General features: G+C 42.9%; 1 non-coding gene across 1 annotated transcript; it reads right to left on the reverse strand.

Moving 5' to 3' along the window:
- Positions 1 to 5,008: 5,008 nt before the first annotated feature.
- On the reverse strand, positions 5,009 to 5,080 carry Trnam-cau (transfer RNA methionine (anticodon CAU)). The gene has a single exon. It is a non-coding gene; the product is annotated as a tRNA-Met (tRNA).
- Positions 5,081 to 18,187: the final 13,107 nt, after the last annotated feature.

An 18,187-nucleotide genomic window follows, 5' to 3' on the forward strand; every position in this document is an offset into this window, starting at 1 on the left:
ATAAGCTCTAAAATTAAATAGCCCCACCAACTCGGCTTGCCAATCGACTGCGATGACGCTCAATGGCCGCCGCTGACTGGAATGGCTTCCACTAGCCCTTTTGGCTTCTAGTAATGGTGTAATTCCAAGCGCAATGCTCTTACACGTGCACCTTTATTTTGGAATAGGTTCTTTACCAAGCCTACTGGTTTGTTTCACGAGCAGACAATTCACCAATAAAGCATAAGTACACACACACACACACTAAACAATCGAGTAAGGAATTGATCGCGCAAACAAACTGCCAGCATATGCTCCACGCGCGAAACTGACAGCATACAAGCCGGTACAAGCGTTCCCGGTCTCTACAGCCAAACACGACTCATCACGGCTCTTGCGGTTTCGTGTTTTCCGCTCGAAACATGCAACCAGTCAATCGTTTGTTGGTGTGCTATCAATCGCTTCAAGTACTGCTTCGTCGCAACCGTCACCCCCCCCCCCCCCCCCTACACACCTCCTATACACCCACCAACACTGCACGCAAATTGCTTGCAATCGATTCGTCACTTCCAACTAGCCCCAGCACGCTCGCCGGATGCAGCTATATAATCGTTCTGCATTTGCTGTCGTGGCAGTGAAGCCGTCTGTCGGTTGAGAAAACTGAAACCCAACCACCAACCGGGATGGACCGGGTTGGAGGCTGTCCCGTTTCGTGGAAAAATCATACCGCCGCCCATCCAAGAGGCTCACCCTGCAGGGTGATGGTTTTATCACGACTTTTCGCGGCACTCGCCGTTTTCCGCGGCTATCTTCTCCCCTACGCTGGTTGTCGGACGTAATTGACACAGCGCACTGTGGTTTGCTTACCGTTTGCACGTGTGCGCTTACGTTTATTAGGTTGGTGCGTTTAAAGCTGAGCTGGAATTGTTTAAACGATCGCTGTTAATTATGAAGTCAACTGTACCGCCGTCAAATGTCCTGCGTGCTGCAGGATAAAGGGCTCAATTAAAAAGAAATGTTTCTTATTATAAAGCAGAAACATGTCGGCTTTTTCTAGTGGCCTGCGAACGTGGTGAAATATTCGCTAAACAATGCAATTCTATCTAAACACGCGCACAAGCACCACCGACAGCTCAAGCCGGATTGGAACCGATCGGTAAAGGATCATTAAAATCCGTGATCTGTAAAGTGTAATTTTGCAGCTATTGAGCTGTGCCCTCACCGTGTGTGTGTGTGTGTGGCCGGCAGCTGTAATTGCCAGTGTATGATATTTCCCTTCCAACAATTTGCAAGTCACGACTCCCGCACCAAAAATGCGGCCAACAGGGAAAAATCATATACCCGCCGCAAATCAGGCATGCCGAGCAAATTATTAGCCACCAGTCCTGCACCATCCTGTTCGAAACCTCCGACACACACACACACGCGCGCTCCATTTTGTTGCGCGTCTCCTGCGTAACGCTAATCGCGCCAGTAATTACTGCGCTCGGGTATCGTGCGCCGCGCGCTGGAAGTGTTCCTTCTAAATTATTGTTTCAGTTTCAGGATAACAGCACATCCCCATTCCCCATTAGGTGGCGATACGGCCGTTGGTTGGGGGGGGGGGGTGGGTTAGGGGTAAAGAAGCAGGGAAAGGTAACTGATGCAGCAGGACGCTTATCTCTCGGGGCGGTGCTTGGTCAAAATAAAGGATCGCAAATAAATCGGGACTCCAAACGGGCTCCACACGGGTTGCCAGCTGGTGTTCTCGTGACTGCGCGAGCGGCGATCTTATTGGTTTGTTCTGGCTGTATCGATGAGGGCCAACACCGGTAGGCAACGGTAGGTGTGCTGGTGGAGACGGGGAGGAAAGAAAATGGCGTCGATTTGCAGGGTGGCAGTTGCCGCTTGTTTGTTGAGTTCATTACAGGAATATATATTAACTCGCAAGCAGGATTTATAAAATGATTTGTGTGGTGCCTAAAAGTCGTGAAGATATAATTTTGAATTGAAAAATAGATGTTCAGCCATGGAATTGGTAAACGGAGTTAAAGCATGCATACAGTAAAAGTGTTAAAACGTAAAAACAATTACTATAACGCAACTGTTGACAAACGCGTTTCATCGAAAGGTATTTTTGTTACAAACAAATAAAACTCAAAACTATAAACGTATTCTATTAAAAAAATATTTTATAACCATAAAAATCATCAATATAAAAAATTAAACTCATAATATGGGAAGAATAAATACCTTTACTTTAAAACGAAACAAGTTAAACTTTACATTAGTCATACAGATTGTAAAAGCAAAATCAAACCAACAAAAATTACCAAACATATTAGTTTACAGTTGAGTGATGTAGATGAATTTTGATCATTTAAGTGGAATATAACGGATATTAAGTAAATAGAATACTATTTTTGTGAACTAGATGCTCAAATAACGTGCAAAAATAACTAGAAATCATACAACAAAAGTATCTTTATCGCAGCAGCACTAAATTAAGCAAAATCGCAATGGCATGTGTTTTTATAACTTTGAATATGTTAACATCTTAAACATTTATGTTGAACATACACAATATCTTTATAACAAGTTGTAAAGAATCTAAAAATGTCCTCTAAGCTTAACAAAGTATATAACGTGTGTTCTAAGAACCTAAATAATGTAATACAATTAAAAACGTGTAAAGAGAGTAAATTAAAAGTAGAAAGATCTTCTGTCGTTTTTTTTAATTACAAACCAAGTGAATGTACTTTATCTTTATAAAATGAGAAACATAACATATAAATTCGCTTTCCTTTCTAATAAACATTTTTATTGGTTCTTTTAATGTACTGTTCATTGCGTTCATTGGTCTATCGCCAACTCGAGAGCCTTTCATCCAACGCAATGGCGCACCTAGAGGAGGACTTTATTAACGATCGTGTCCCGATTAACGATCAGGCACGCTATCTGCCAGCAGCAGCAAAGCACTAGCTAGCCGGTAGAGCCTGCTGGAGCAAAAGAGTATTACGGATAAAAGAGCGAGAACGAGGAAGCAGGCAATAGTGTGCATTATTTCGCGTTTTATTCTTCCATCCGTTCCCCAGCCGATCCGTTCCACAGCAGAAACAGGGGGTTTTAATTTGTGTAATTTTATTTCTCTTTGCGGGTCGCTTTCTTACCCACCGTGTACCCAAACCAACCGTCGGCAGGATCTTTGCTGCCATTTTTGTCGTGGCCGTGTATCTCGGTAGCACAGCGGAACAGCAAACCTAAAAAAATGCGGGAGACGCTGAAATTTTAATGCCCACCCGTACACCACACGTTCTGCAATCCTGCTGCCGATGCCGAACTCCACTCCGGGCAGACGCCTACCATCGTGATCTCCTCCTACGGGAGCATACCGTCCCAGAGGCTTGCCGCTGCCTAACGCTTTATTTGCTGTTTGGAACGCCCGCGGTCCACCGCAATTGATGACCGGGGCTATTGCTATTTTGCTTTCGTTAAAAACAAAACACGAACAAAAAATGGCCCAAGCTAAGACGGTGGTGCCGGCCGGGTGCCGGTTTTTGGGAAGAGGGCTGGTGTACCATGGAGCAACCATAAAACGCACGAATCGCCTCCTTGCAAGGGGCGGAATAAATCGGTAAAGACAAGTTCGCCATTTGTCGGGCCTGGCGATCTCCCCGTGTTGTCGCTCTTCTGCTTGCTGCCGATACAGCCAACAGTAACAGGCAACATCCACCCAAAGGGCAGATCAGCTAACAATGAGGCTCTCATCCCCTTGCCTTGCTCCGTAAGGTCTGAGCAGGGGTGTAAATATTACAGAAATGCAATCAATACTACTCGAACTTATGGACATGGAGTAAATTTATAATTACTTTTATTTTAATTAAATTTATGAATTGATGTTAGTTGAAGAGGAACAATTTTTAAATACAAAATTAACTGAAATTATGATATGAAACAGCGTTAAATCATGTAATATTAAAAACAAAATCATATTCAAACATCAAACATGCACTCAACCATTACCATACTGAAGAACCCTGCATTATAACGCAACCCTTCCCGGGCACCGCACGTAATAAAGGGACAGCTGAAAAGGGACATAACGCAACAAACATAAAACCGCCCCAAAACCCAAAGCACCGGGAGCCCCCTCCCGGTTTGCGCGCAGCATCGCCCACAGCCCCATCATCACGCCCGAACTAATAAGAGAAAACTAAAGCGAAAACGGAAAAATCATATTCACGAACAGCCCCTGGGGTAGTTTCTTATCCAGCAAAAGGGGGGGGGAACATTTTCCTCCCTTTTGCAAATTGTTTGTGCTGCACATTTTGGGCAACATTCCCCGTGCTGTCGTACTGTCTTGCTTCCTTCCCATTCGGATTGCAGTTCGCTGCCACCGTCGTCGTCGTCGTCGTCGTCATCATCATCAACCGTACTACGGTCAGCTTCTTCCTGCTATGCTGAGAGCATATTGTGCAGATGCACATTTACCGCGCACGAGAAACGATGCACGAAGCATTACTCCCAGTCTCCTCCAGAATCGAAAACGCGACCAACAAGCGGCTGACTGCTACCCTAGTGGCAAGTACCGCGTGCGAGGGGAGAGCCATAAAAACGAACCTTTAAAAACACGAGCGCGCGCGCACACACACAGGAAATTGCATGTACGGGGAGCGCCGCCGCCGCCGCCGCCGCAGCCGCGCACATGGTATGCATCTGTGTCGCATGCGTTTTCGAACGCGCATCGATCTCTGGTGTGCCCGACCGGGGGGACAACAGGTAGAATGTCGTTATCTCGGTACGGTTTTATGCTGTATCCGAGCTCGCATTAGAGTTGCCGGGATGAAGAAGCTCAACACCAGCGCAACAGCTTGTAAAAAGAAGCCCAAACGTTACCCGTTAAAGCAAGCTTCTGCAGTATAGAAAACAGTAAAAATGTGATTTATTACATCCTGGGCCATTCCAACGTGCTTTTGGATGAGAATAATGAGCAACGGAAAAAAACTAATGCGACGACACACATCTTCGCTTGTGGAGTTCGCGATAATCCTAGCAGAGCGTAGTTTCGATCTACGGACCTCTGGGTTATGGGCCCAGCACGCTTCCACTGCGCCACTCTGCTTGTTGAATTTAGAATGGATATTTAGTGTTATATGAGATTCCTTTAACTGGTATGAACTTCCACTCGGTTGACACTTTACCAGTTTGAGACCTTTTTTTTAAGTTTACTATCATTGATAACGGTTTAACATCTTTAGTCATACGTAATAACAATAATAATATAAATAAAAACCTATTAATTTGTTTCAGCGATATTGTATCACCAGGTACATCCTTTGCATATAATACGAATTTTTGTAGAAAAAAGTGATTGTTTATGCTTATGTTTTTTTTTATTCAGGAGTAACGGTCCAAAAAGGCCGTATTGCTTGCTTATGTTTATAAATATAGTAAAAAATAATGAAGAGCTCAACTTTCACTGTATTCTCGAATATGCTTAATTTATTTTTAAATACTTCACAAGTTTTTTAGGAATAGATGCATTGGGAATTAAAAACGCAAATAAACTACGGTGTACTTTATTTAAAATAACTATCTAAACATGGTGCTAATAACCTGCATTCTCACTTTTGTTTAAATCAACAACCGCAACAAAAATAACTTTCGCTTTTCAGATTACCACCCATGTTTATGCCGCCGTAGAATTGGAACGTGTACTTAATTTAAAGATCAAAAGTAACAAAAAAAACACAACGTACAAGAATGCAACAATCCATCTTTCTGGACCTTTCATCCCGACCAGAAACCAGAAACATTAGCATACAATTTTTGCAACTCGCACTCCCCGTTTCTTTCCCTTTTTTGATGACTTCAATTTCCGTGTGCAATACCTGACTTTATCTCGTCCTGGTCAGGGCAGTCCGGGCCACCGCGGTACAACACGCCAGTCAGCTCGGAGCCTCGGGGCAAAGTGACCCGAAACGGTGCGCAGGAGAAGCAGTTTTTCTTTTATTTTCCCTCTTCTTCAAGGCTGCACCAACGCTCATATGCAAAAAGGTGTGTAATTTTGCTCGGTGCATTTAGGATATGGATGAGTGTGCAGCCTTTTTTCCCTTCTACGAGTGTGTGTATGGTCAGGGCGTGCACACGGTGCTGCAGAAAGGATTTGAAAAATTGGTCCAGACGTGCAGCGTATGCAAAATTGCACAGAAAACGAAGGTAAGCTGGAGCGAGAAGGTAAAAAAGGGAGTTGATTAAGAGTGTCCGAGAATTCTTGGGACAGCAAGGTATGCACGCCTTGCCTTTTCCTGTATTTGTTGGTGATTAATATAAAAATGTTGTAAAAGTGAAGTGTTTTAGTGGTAAGACTGTTTTACTTTATCCACTGTATGTATCTCTGAAGGGACAAACGCAACGAAAAATCCCTCATAAGATGTCAAACATTTGCTGCATGTTAAAACGCCTACAGGTGGATCTACTTACACAAACCAAAGCCTTGCCGGACGTAGTCCCTAGCCCTTGTCGATCGTTGCGCCGGGAAGCTGATTGGGCACGAGATTATTTGCAATGCAACCATGCCACCGTCAACCCTTTCCGAAAAGCGCACACCCAAAAATGCGTTTTGATGCATATAATTTTGATTGATCGTGCGTGTGTGAGATGCAGCAAAAAAAAATGGGATGGCTGAAGTAATTATCGTGATTTAGTAGCAGAGAAGAGAAAAAGCTGATGTATTGCACCAGCATCAGAGCCCGATGATTACAAGGCAAGCGTAAGACAGGCGTGCAAGATAAATCGAACTGCAAGCGATGAGCGAGTATGGTTGCGTTTGGCCCCAAAACGTTAGCACAGCCGGCCCGGTCTGTGCAGGATTAGAGGAGATTGATCGAAGCGACAGGTTCCAATTTTCGTCGCACACCTCCGGGGAAGCATCGTTTGCGCCGTGGAATGCAATATGCATCCGATGCACTTACGATAATGACGCTCCGGCTACAAGCTACGGCGGACATATGCGACCACATGCGAGCGCACCGTGTCCACTTATTTCGCAACCTGAAACCTGGACCCGCTTTTCACCCCGCAGGTGTACGCGGCCGGCTTACGGGCGTATGTGGTGAAATTTTGCGATCCTCGCTGCCTCGATGTCGACACCGACTTAGGGCTTCTTTCTGTGCCGGTTTGAAAATCGCCCGCAAGGGAAATTGGGCATGAAATTGAAAATTTTCCACCTGATTTTTTGGTCAACCGAGCGCTGCCCCGCATTGCACTGATTGGTTTCTCGTGACCCTTCGGTTCAACCCAGGCAGGCATTGGAAATGGCACGCCACACTACATTCGACCCGTGCTTGTGAAACTCTCAACAGTGGCAGGGGATCCTTTTATATCCTTTCGCCTTTCTTTTCGAGCACCGTTTAGCTGTGCGGGAATAGATGAATGGAATGGCAGCTCAAAAGGACAGCAGAAAGGTCTTTCTTTTTTTTTTTGAGAACAGAAACGCATGCGAGGGAATGCATGAAAATGAATCGAATAGCCATTTTATGGAGATTTTGTTGCTCTGTTCTTTTGTGAACCAATTGACACGACACAAAGCAAAACGGCATCTGTTAGAGCGATAATAAGAAGGTTATACATTCTGGTTGCAAAAAGACATTTGAACACTCATCAGGCAAACAAAGGTGACAAAAGATCCGTATGCAACAGATAGGGATTACGGATGGACCAAAAAAATCCTCTTATGGACATATGTGACAAACATTGTAGCACCCATAAGAAAACACATTATTCTTTTAATGATCCCTTAAACGCTGAACATATTACAATGTAATTAATTACAATAACTTCATGCTCAACTTACTAATCGTTTGTTCCTTTTTTACATAATTTGATACATCTGTTATACCAACAAAGCCTCAATAGAAACAGGTAAAATTGAAAGAAGTCGTTATAGATAATAGGAAATCTACTAATTTTCGATCTCAATGTCTCACCCGAATCTGACTCAACTCTGAGTTTGATGTCTAAATTTAATTCTTCGTTGTAATGATTTCTTTCTTCGGAATTATCTATTCTGTTATTGATCGTATGATCCTCAGTGTTCATGCTAATGATCCCAACGTATCATCGAGTTCATTCTATCACTATGAAATATATCTATGATTTTGGGAATAAGACTATGGCCTATAATTTCAAAAATGGATTTATGTCCTACGGATCCATTTGCAAAGAAAGAAACGAGCAACTGGACATGTATTGAATGGTGGACTAATGTTTTCCATCACTCATTCTATGTCTTATGGAGTTCAAATTTTGTTATAACTTGAGCACTATTGAGTTATTATTGTTTTGTGTATATAAAGAATCCTGACGACATGTAAAGGTCTAGGATCTGGTTATTTATTTAATTCAAAATTCAATAAAGCATTAACGTACACTTGTTGTACTTCTTTACACAAAAATAACACCACAGAACGGTTCCCAACAGTAAGAGAAACATCTCAATCAAAACCCAATTTCTGCCTGTCATCGATCCGTGCAATTGGTTTAAGAACTATGTTTTATTTACCAGATTCCTTTTCTCCAGATTTTCCTGTTTCGCACATTCCATTCAATTTCATGCATTCTGTTTAAACAAAATCGCATTCGCAACACGGAAGGGATTAACCAAATAGAATCATTCGAAGAAAACGACCCAAAAAAAGCTGAAAATCTTTTCGTTTTCTCCAGGGCTCTCGAACTATCCCTTTTGCTCACACACGCACACAACGGTCTAAAACGGTTATGAATATTTATAACATGTTTACTTGCCAAAAAAAAACTTGCTTACGTTGTCTACACCAGCGTGAATGGAATGTGTTCAATGAACCGCATCGGAAGAAAGGAATCGTTTGTGTCGGCTCCCTACCGATGGCTCCCACGACGATTAGCTGCTGTGCGATGGAATGGACGCAGGATGGGTTGTTGTTTCTGCCGTTTCCATCGTCACAGTCCAATTTATTTCTTGGCTAGTTTCTCTCTCTGCAAATGGACTTATCCCTTGGTCTTATCCCCGCCGACCTGCTTCATATCCGGCACCCGGTCTGACTTGGCAAACACTTGACTTACGCGCTGGGAGCCGTGTCGCACGATGACGCAAACGCGCAAAGGTATCGCTCGCAGGTACGCTGCTCCAACGGGGAAAAGAAAAGAAACCGAAGAAAAGACAAGACGCAGAAAAGGCTGAACCAGCAGCGGAGGTAAAACTCCGGGACGGAGGATATGGCGTAAGGAAATTGGATCATCCTCCCGCAATTATAATTAAAACCATTGTTCCAAAAGTAATTTTCCTTACAAACTTAATCAAAACAACAGACGAATAGAAGAAAAACTTCCTCCCTTTCCCATTCTCGCACTCCACTTCGTGCCTTCGTTCTACGTTTTACGCCCAACCGCGTCCATCAAGTGCCCGTATCCCCAGGACACTCGCAGGACCGTGGCGGACACAACAACATCAGCAGCAGCAGCAGCGGGCAGCAAAACTGCTTCCTTCCGAATCCGGCGCTACCAGAAAAACAGAAAAGATGATCCCACCTTCACAGCTCCCAGCTCCTCCCAAACCAACACAGCAAAAAAAACGGGAAAGAAAACCACAAAACCCCTCACACAATTCGCAACAAAGCCTCGCTGGGAAACAAAGGGGGCGATAGGGGAACAGTAGGAAAATGCCCCTCCACTCCCAATGTCTTTCCAATCCTTGGCTCACCGGGATGGAAAATCTTGCGCACAAACAAACGGAGAGCTCCCAAGATAGATAGGGAACTAATTAAATTTTCTCAAATGAAATGAATCGCTTTTCTCTCTTTCTCTGTGTGCTTGTGTGTGTGTGCACCTACTTTTCCCTTCATTCATAGTGTGTCTTAAGTAATTTTCTCTTTCCTGCCCATCCCAGCGTCTTAAGAAGTGGAAAAACAAAGCCGCACACGCCCGCCGCGAAAAGTCCATCGCCCTTTTTCTGGCGTTTTTTCTGCTTTTTCTCCGGACCATTTTCCGACCACCGAGCCGTTTTGTTACAAACGCAATTGGATGGAGGTTTGCTGCTTTGTATTGTCCCGCAGGCAACGATGATCTGCTTCTTCTCCCGCGGAAGCCCTCGCGATGAAAGCGTTCGCGCTTTGGATACAAAACTTCCAACGCCGAACGCTGCGTATTTCGTATTTACTGCTTTTCATTTCCACCTTTTCCAAGCCCAACCGGCCGGCCAACCGACCAGCTGGCCAGGCAGTGGGATGGCGCGTTTTGTAATGCTCAACTGACTAGCACGGTTTGGGACGGGGGGAAAAAAGGTAAGTAGCAGCAAAACAAGACGCTTTGTTGTAATTTCTTTTCGCCGACGCAAACTTTCCGCGGAAAGCTTTGTAGCGTGCGGCGCGTTGTTTTCTTTCTCTAATTTTCTATTTTCGCCTTTGCCTTCGTGTACTGTGTTGTTTTCTGTGTTTTCTTACAAGGCAGTGGCGGAGTGGGAAAACTTTTTCATCCTCCCCGCTCCGCACAGCAACCAAAAAAAAAAGCGTTTCATCAACCGCAAAAGATAATGCTCCTTTGAGGTGAAGCAGAAGGAAAAACTTCACCTTAACAACGATCCTGCCCCCCTCCGCAGTAGCGCGAGTAGGCAGCTAGGCAGAAGCTTCCTTTTGGCAACTTTTCTTCTTGATCCCACGGCACGGCAAATAAAAGAAAAACACCAACCGCTCCTTTATATCATCCACATTAAGCTTTTGTGGCCTGATATATTTTTCCGTACCGACAAAACGCGCTTTTCAATCATTCTGATTTTATCGCCAGCATGCGAAGGAGGGAGAGTGGTGGTGCTTGCTGGTGAAAAGTGTGCAATTTAATTACACTTGCAAACTACGCCGGTGGGCAGTGCTTTGAAGATGTGCCGTTTTTTTGGTGGTGTATAGACAACTTTTCTGTTCTGCACATCCTTGGATTTTGTTGAGAAGATCGCATTGCGGGGTGGGGGAGAAGAAAACAAAACAATCGTGGAAGTCGACGGTAGGGCGGAAGGCGCAAAACCAGACGCAATAAGTGTGGTGAGATTCAGAACAAATGAACTTTGTGGGCAATAATGATATAGTGAGCGGATGAGAGCTGAAGTTCAACCATCACTCGGGAAAATTAAAAGACGAGGCATTAGAACCAGTATCATGATTTTAATGAAATTAATTGCTGTTTACAGTGCAGTAAAATATTTACATGCTATCAATTCAATTATTTGACGTTTGGTTAAAATGCTGTGAAAATGTATGGAACATCTCTCAACTGTTGAAAGGTAACATCGTACATTCTGATACTTCAACATGCTCTTCAATGCAATTGTAGTCGCTATTTTTGTAGAAAACTACGATCTGGGATCGCTGAACTTAGACATAATGAATATATTTTGAAAGTGTTTTACAAATGACACAATATGATTAAAATGCCTGAAGTCCTTTCGTCCTCTGCATTTAAGAATGACTCATTAGTTAATATCTTAATGCCAGCTCTTTTATAACACTCAATTCCATCTATTCCAACAATCATTTTGCAGTAACTATTTGCTTAAACACAATCTCATCCTCATTCCATTGCAAAAACCACATTACAATTAACCTATATAGAGGCTAACAATCGCATTTGCTCTTTAATATAATGGAATTTTAGGCAAGCCTAAAGAAGAATTCATGCTAAGAATTAATTAGGAAAATGTAACAGGGAAATAACATTCGATAAATTAACTAACATCGTCAGAATGTGAAATTGTTCTAAAATTATATTTTTGATTAAAGCTATCTCTTCTATTTGTTCTCTTTATCTCTCTATCGCTCTCTATCTGTTCATCTGTATTTCACTCTTTCAATTTCTCTCTTCTTTTCAATCTATCTCCGCCATTGTTGTATTTTGTCAATGTTCTGTTATGTATAATATCTCTTCAATATTCTGATTGTCTCATTCCTTCAATTAACTTACATGGACATAGCAAAGATAGCATTTGGGTGACTAGTCTTCATCAGATGACATCAGATGATTGACTTGACATAATATGCTTATTTACTTACTTACCCAATGAGTCATTAACTATTCCATATTGTTATCTTATAGCTGGTTTACTTACTAACGAGCTTACTTAACTACTCAATTTCTTACTAACTTTCTTACTTACGGTAGCGTGCAAAAGCAGTGACAAAGAGGGAGAGCATACACAAGTAAGGAGAATAGGTTGAAGGTTGTCATTGAATCACAACAGTTGTCATTGAATCACAGACTAGTACCCATGCAATGCACCTTAAGAAAGCTACTTAGGCACTATTTAACAGGCCCATATAGAACTTTCATGCTGTTTAATCGGTGTAATAATCGAATTCATACGGTGTAATCGAGATTGTGTATAAGTAACTAGGTACTGCACAATGATTGTTTGAATAGATGGAATTGAGAGTTATAAAAGAGCTGCCTTAAAGATATTAAGAAATGAGAGGAAATCGTTGGTCATTCTTATTCTTTAGCGTGAAAATTTGGCTGCTTACTTACCTTACTTATTTGGTTATTTACTAACTTAACTATTTTCCAACGTACTGCTCTACTTTATTCAAGATTTGGTTCTGGTTCAAATTATTATCTCTTCCCAGTCCGCATCTGCGTATTTGACTTGCTGATTGTCTTTTCCCGACTAAATTTCCTGTTAGATCGAAAGTTCCTCGTGTTCCTTTATGGTTCCTTTATGGATACTTCACGTAGACACGTAGACATACTTCATCTGTAAAGCATATGGCCTTCCCGGTGCTTAATAAGCGTATTAAGTAAATGCTAAATATATAAAGAAAAATATAGAATTAGAAAGAAATATAGTATTACATACTCCTACTCTAGTCCCTGGGATAGCTTTCAGTTTGACTACAAGCACTACAGGCATAGTACTGTTTCTCTCAATAACTACCCAACCACTAAAAACCACCGAAAAAATCTCCAATTTCATTCGGTGAAGTTTTTACTCCCAAAACAAAACATATCCTTCCCCCTTCCCCAACCCACAATACACGCACACACACAAGTCTGCACAGCACACTCAGCCCAAATCAAGAAGTTATGTTTTTGCGAAAAGCAAAATGCGCCCAGATCGCCCCAAGCCCCAAGGAATGCTCACCTGTTGCAAAAACAAGAACGTAAAACGCACCTCCAGTTGGCAGCACGGAAAAAGTAAAACAATCGCAAGGGAGAAGACAAAAGCCAAAAGGTGCCGATGTGCCTGCTTGCAAAGAGGGCAAAAACGTTTGAGCACGACGGGGGAGTTTTAGAATAACTTACACGGTAAACCCTCTTTGGAGGGGGCCCATACGCACAGGGTGGATTTTTTGTTGCTATGCTTTTGCGAAGCGTACGCGTCTAGGCAGGATGGTTGGCTCCTTGCCGCAGTTCCTTGCTTTATCGCTTGCGGGCGGGCAAAGACGTGTTACCGGGGCATCCCAATGCCCGTCGACAGCGACAGGATATGATGAGGGCGCATACTTCCACCATTTTTATCATCTCTCCTTCCAGTGTTCAGCTTTTCCCGAACGTGCTCCATTCCATTCTCTCTCTCGGGCTCGCTCGAAAAGCACTGGGAAGAGAGGCGGTGGAAAGGTATGCTGCGAGGGGTAAAAAATGTGCAGAATATTATTATTATGCACCTTGATTTTTATGCCTGTTGGACTATGTTTTTGTTTCCAACCATGCGTCGTCTTTCTTTCCCACTCTGCCCCCCCCCCCCCTCCTTGCCTGCTGCGTGTTGACGTCGTCCCGTGCCTTGGTGGATTTCAGTGCGCCCTCGCAAAACGCCTACTTTGCGCCCGTCCCGTAGCACTAGAGCAGGAAGGCTTGTAGTCTTGTAGTCAGCCTTGCCGTTTTTCTTCCGCCCTTGCGTTTTTTTGTTTGTTGCGCGATCACTGCGCGTCCGCACCGCACCAGACGAAGGACGCATTCATTAAAATGCGCGCGATTATCTATCAAAACAATGTGCAATGTGTGCGCTTCCAGAGATTCCGGCAAAGGATAAGCCGGCTGACGGTTAGGAGGGATGTGTTTTTGCTTCTCTTCTCCAGCTGGACCAGGGGGCCGTACACACTGCGGTCAGGTGGTCAGGGCAACCGATCTGCCGGCTCTGGGTCGTACGATCGAGCGCGCACACACACACAGACACCCACCCCGAGGGCTTCAGTTGGTCCGTCCGTTCCAAGCTCGGAGAGGTCCATTTTTCTTCCACGATCAGTCCTCCCGACTCCCCCGTCGCACCGGAGGACGCGGTAGATGATGCGCCTGGCTCCAGAAGAAAATCCAGTGTCCACCAGTTGGGATCTCCGCCTAAGACAGCCTTCAAACCCCCTCTCGGAAAGCCTTATCGGAACGTGGAGAGAGGCAAGTATTAAACAAAAACGTAAAAAAAAGCAACGAAACCTGACTCGCGACCAGCACCGAGCCTCTTATTACTGTTATCATTCATATTATTATTATTAAGAATGTACAATTTTTTATGCAATTTCCGCCCATGTCGCCGTACCGGCGTGCGGTGTGGGTACGCCTCATTGCCAGTCAGGCCCAGGCCCGGGCTCAGTTTCCGTTTCGCGTTGTGCGGGGATGCGATTTATAAGCTGGTGCAGTCGTTTGCACACAAACACAAAAAAACGCACAAATGAAGTGAGGAGGCTCAGCTGCATCGTTTACATATTGCCTTTTTCTTACCGCATCTTACTTTCGGCCGGTACGCGAAGATCGCTTATGTGTGGGGTGGAGGTTTTCTTCACGGAGGAGCCTCAAAGTGGCTAATCTGGCCGAAGAGGAGGAATTTTGCATTTTGGTGAATTATTTTTTGGTTGAGCGTTTTTTTTTTGTGCGATACATGTGATTTATCTGACCAGGGCAAATAGAAGATGATATTTCAGTGGGTAGGGACTGAATTATGCTGTGCAGGTGTAGCTTGAATTTTGCGATCAAAAGGAAATAATCGAAAGGAGCAATATTGAAGTGCGGGCATTTTTGAAAGAGGGAATATTATGCAGAATAGATTGAATTAGAGCCCTGATAGATGGTTAGCCATTCCGAAAAGCGAAAACTAAAGTTAATGAACATGATTGAAACGATTACTTGCTGTGATACTAATAATTAACACTAGCAACTCAACAATGCCTTTGAAACAAAGAATTTTAGATATATTTAGATGTTTTCTTCTTCTTATTCTTTGGCACAACAACCGCTGTCGGTCAAGGCCTGCCTGTGCCCACTAGTGAAGTGAGCTTGGCTTTAAGTGAGCTTGGCTTTCAGAGACGATTTGTTACGATAGCAGGATAGTCAGTCCTACGTATGGAATGTTTTAGACGTTTTTATTCACAAATAAACTTTAATAACATTACATACATACTAAATGGGCATTAAACGTAAGACATACAGACAATCAGGATCACAAAAATCCTATTAAAATAAGGTTTAAACAAAGATAAGCAACAAAGTTTTAGTGAATTTACAGACATACTGATAAATCTTCAATTTATATCAACGTATGCATTACTTCACGTTTAATTCTTTCAAACCAAATTTGAATAATTGCTTGAGTTTATTGGTTTTCATTGAGGGAATTTATTGCTAAAAATGACTTTAATGTTTTATAAACAGTTTATTAATACAGTGACTCACTATATTGATGATATAATCATTTTTTACGCAGTCATTTGCAAATACGGTGACCAGTTTTCAAGTCAGCCCTAATCTTTTAATGCCTTTGAATAGATAATCTTTCATTGATAAAGTTTTCATAATGCAACATTATCAAACTTTGTCTGTCCTATTCTGGTCGGTTCAGTAGTAGTATATTATCAGCATATTTTCAGCACTGATTTTTTGTAAAACAATTTACTTCAGTAATACACATTTTCCTGAAAATTAGTATCAAATTAGTCATTTTACTGATTATCAGTAAACATAAATAACTGAAAATGCAGCAATTCAATCTATCCAATCGTCCCGTCTCTCAAAACATCAAAACAAAACGCTTGCTGGTGTCTGCGTGGTGTCTGTGAGCGCTTACCATCGAAACTTGTTGTGGCAACATACAGTATTAAAAACTGTATCAAACAGCATAAAACACGGATGAACATGAACTTAAGGTTCATGATTCTGGCAATCTCTGCGCATCAATAAAAAAAACTCAAATTGATAGAAATATTTATCCCTCTCCATACTCTTTTTAATTGCTACGAATTACTGAAAAATAAGCAATATGAAAATTTTGCTGAATTTTGGAGAACTGTCAATTTTGATGAGCACCGAATATGATGATGTTCACGGAACGATTCTGCCAATATTTGTTTTACTGACATGATTACTGAATCTTCAGCTCAACAAATTCGTTCAAATTTTATGAACTTCAGTGAGCAAATGTTTTATGTGTAGAACCTGTTGGTCAGTATAGGAAGTTACACCAAATAGAAGAAGAAGAAGGGATACTAAGCACTTTTCTAGACATCATTTGTGTTACAAAATAGCACATGCACTATGTCTTTTCACAAATGATCTTTGGAAATTGAACAGAAATCCTGGTTGACGAGACATTAAATTGATTGAAATTAAAACAATAACTAATCAAAGTTAATCAATAACAATTAATAAGTCATACAAAAGGATGTTTTATTCGTCAATATTTGACACTTTTTCTACCTAAGTTACTTCGAGCAACTCTGTGGATCGTTTATTTATGGTGCAAGCTCATCGTCCTAATTTTCCGTGTTTATATTAAAATTAACATTAATTGATAACCATCAACTTTAATTTCCAATTCATATTTCATTACCAAGCCTTACCTCTCCTTTCCATTCAACCTGTCACTATAAAACTATTCATTAGCTATACACTCTTCCCTGGAGCATGCATTAGCCTTTAAACCTTCCGTTCGATCATCGCCATCCAGCCATCCAAACTCATTCCCATGCCATAGAGCACGCTATAGGAAAGGGATCGCCCCAGCTCTGCCGTGCATCTTTAGAAATTAATTTTCCAACCCACCCAAAGCATCTGCACAACGGCATCGTCATTGGCACGGCAGTGGAATGTAATTATCTTCCAACAAAATATATTACAAACATCATTGTTTACCGTTTTTACCCGGGTCTCAGTTATAATGTATTCCACCTATTTTACCTCTCCACTTCTCCACATCACCAAACGCCATAAGAAAAACTGAACACACACACACACTCCCTTCGGGATAGCCGAAGAGCGTTAGGACGATGCCAGAAACGAAAACAACAACACCAGCGATGGTTGGCATGCAAAAAATGGCTTCCTTGAAGGAAAATCCATGATGCCATCCCCATCGGTCGGTCGAGAATGGTAGCATTGTTTAGCAATGGTCCCCGGCCGCGCTCGCGATCCACGTTGCCAGGCAAAAGCAGGCAACAATGTTGCTTGCATGGCCGCGCTCATTGGGAAGCTCTCGCGCGGAAGATGCTCACAGTGTGGGTGTGGGTAATAAGTCGTTATCATTGGAGGTCCCTATCGAGTGCTGGGTGGCTAGGAGAGAGATGTACTAGAGTGGGTGCTATGGCAGAAGCTTGGAAGCGAAACCATCAAAAGACGCTGCTGGCGAGCGAATTCCATAATATTGTATTTATTATTTGACGGTGTGTGCATAATTTAGCTTTGTCGGGGCCGTGCATGGGTGGAAACGCACTGGAAAAACATAGGTCGACGGTTGCTTGGCTGAGTATTTGTGTGTTGGTGTGCATTATGTATGAAGTAGAGTAATCCTCCTTCCCAGCAGCAATGCTGGCAATGCCATCGCACCTAGCGCGTGCCCTCACACACACACACACACACACACACACACACACAAACACAGCTGTCAGCATAACCATGACGACAGCATCATAAATTAGAAACGTTCACCCACGCCTGCCCCTTTCCTTATCCTTCTTCCCATAGTGATAGTGTACCTTCTAGCGGAGAGTTGTCGCCCAATGGCATCATTTGTCCACCGCCACGTTATAATCCATAATGCATGCCGGCATGTATGCTTAATGCTCCAATGATTTCATCCCCGCATCGACCCACATTCACCGCATGCTTAGAATTACCATCCGTTGGAGGAACCTCGGGCCGCTTGTGGAGGATCCTTCGTGCTCCACTACTAGTTGTCACTGGCAGGGAGTTCGGTTTCGCGAAGACCGCCCGCCAGGCATTTTCGGTGGCG

The sequence above is a fragment of the Anopheles coluzzii genome, chromosome 3 (assembly GCF_943734685.1).
Source record: "Anopheles coluzzii chromosome 3, AcolN3, whole genome shotgun sequence".
In the NCBI taxonomy this organism is placed as follows: domain Eukaryota; kingdom Metazoa; phylum Arthropoda; class Insecta; order Diptera; family Culicidae; genus Anopheles; species Anopheles coluzzii.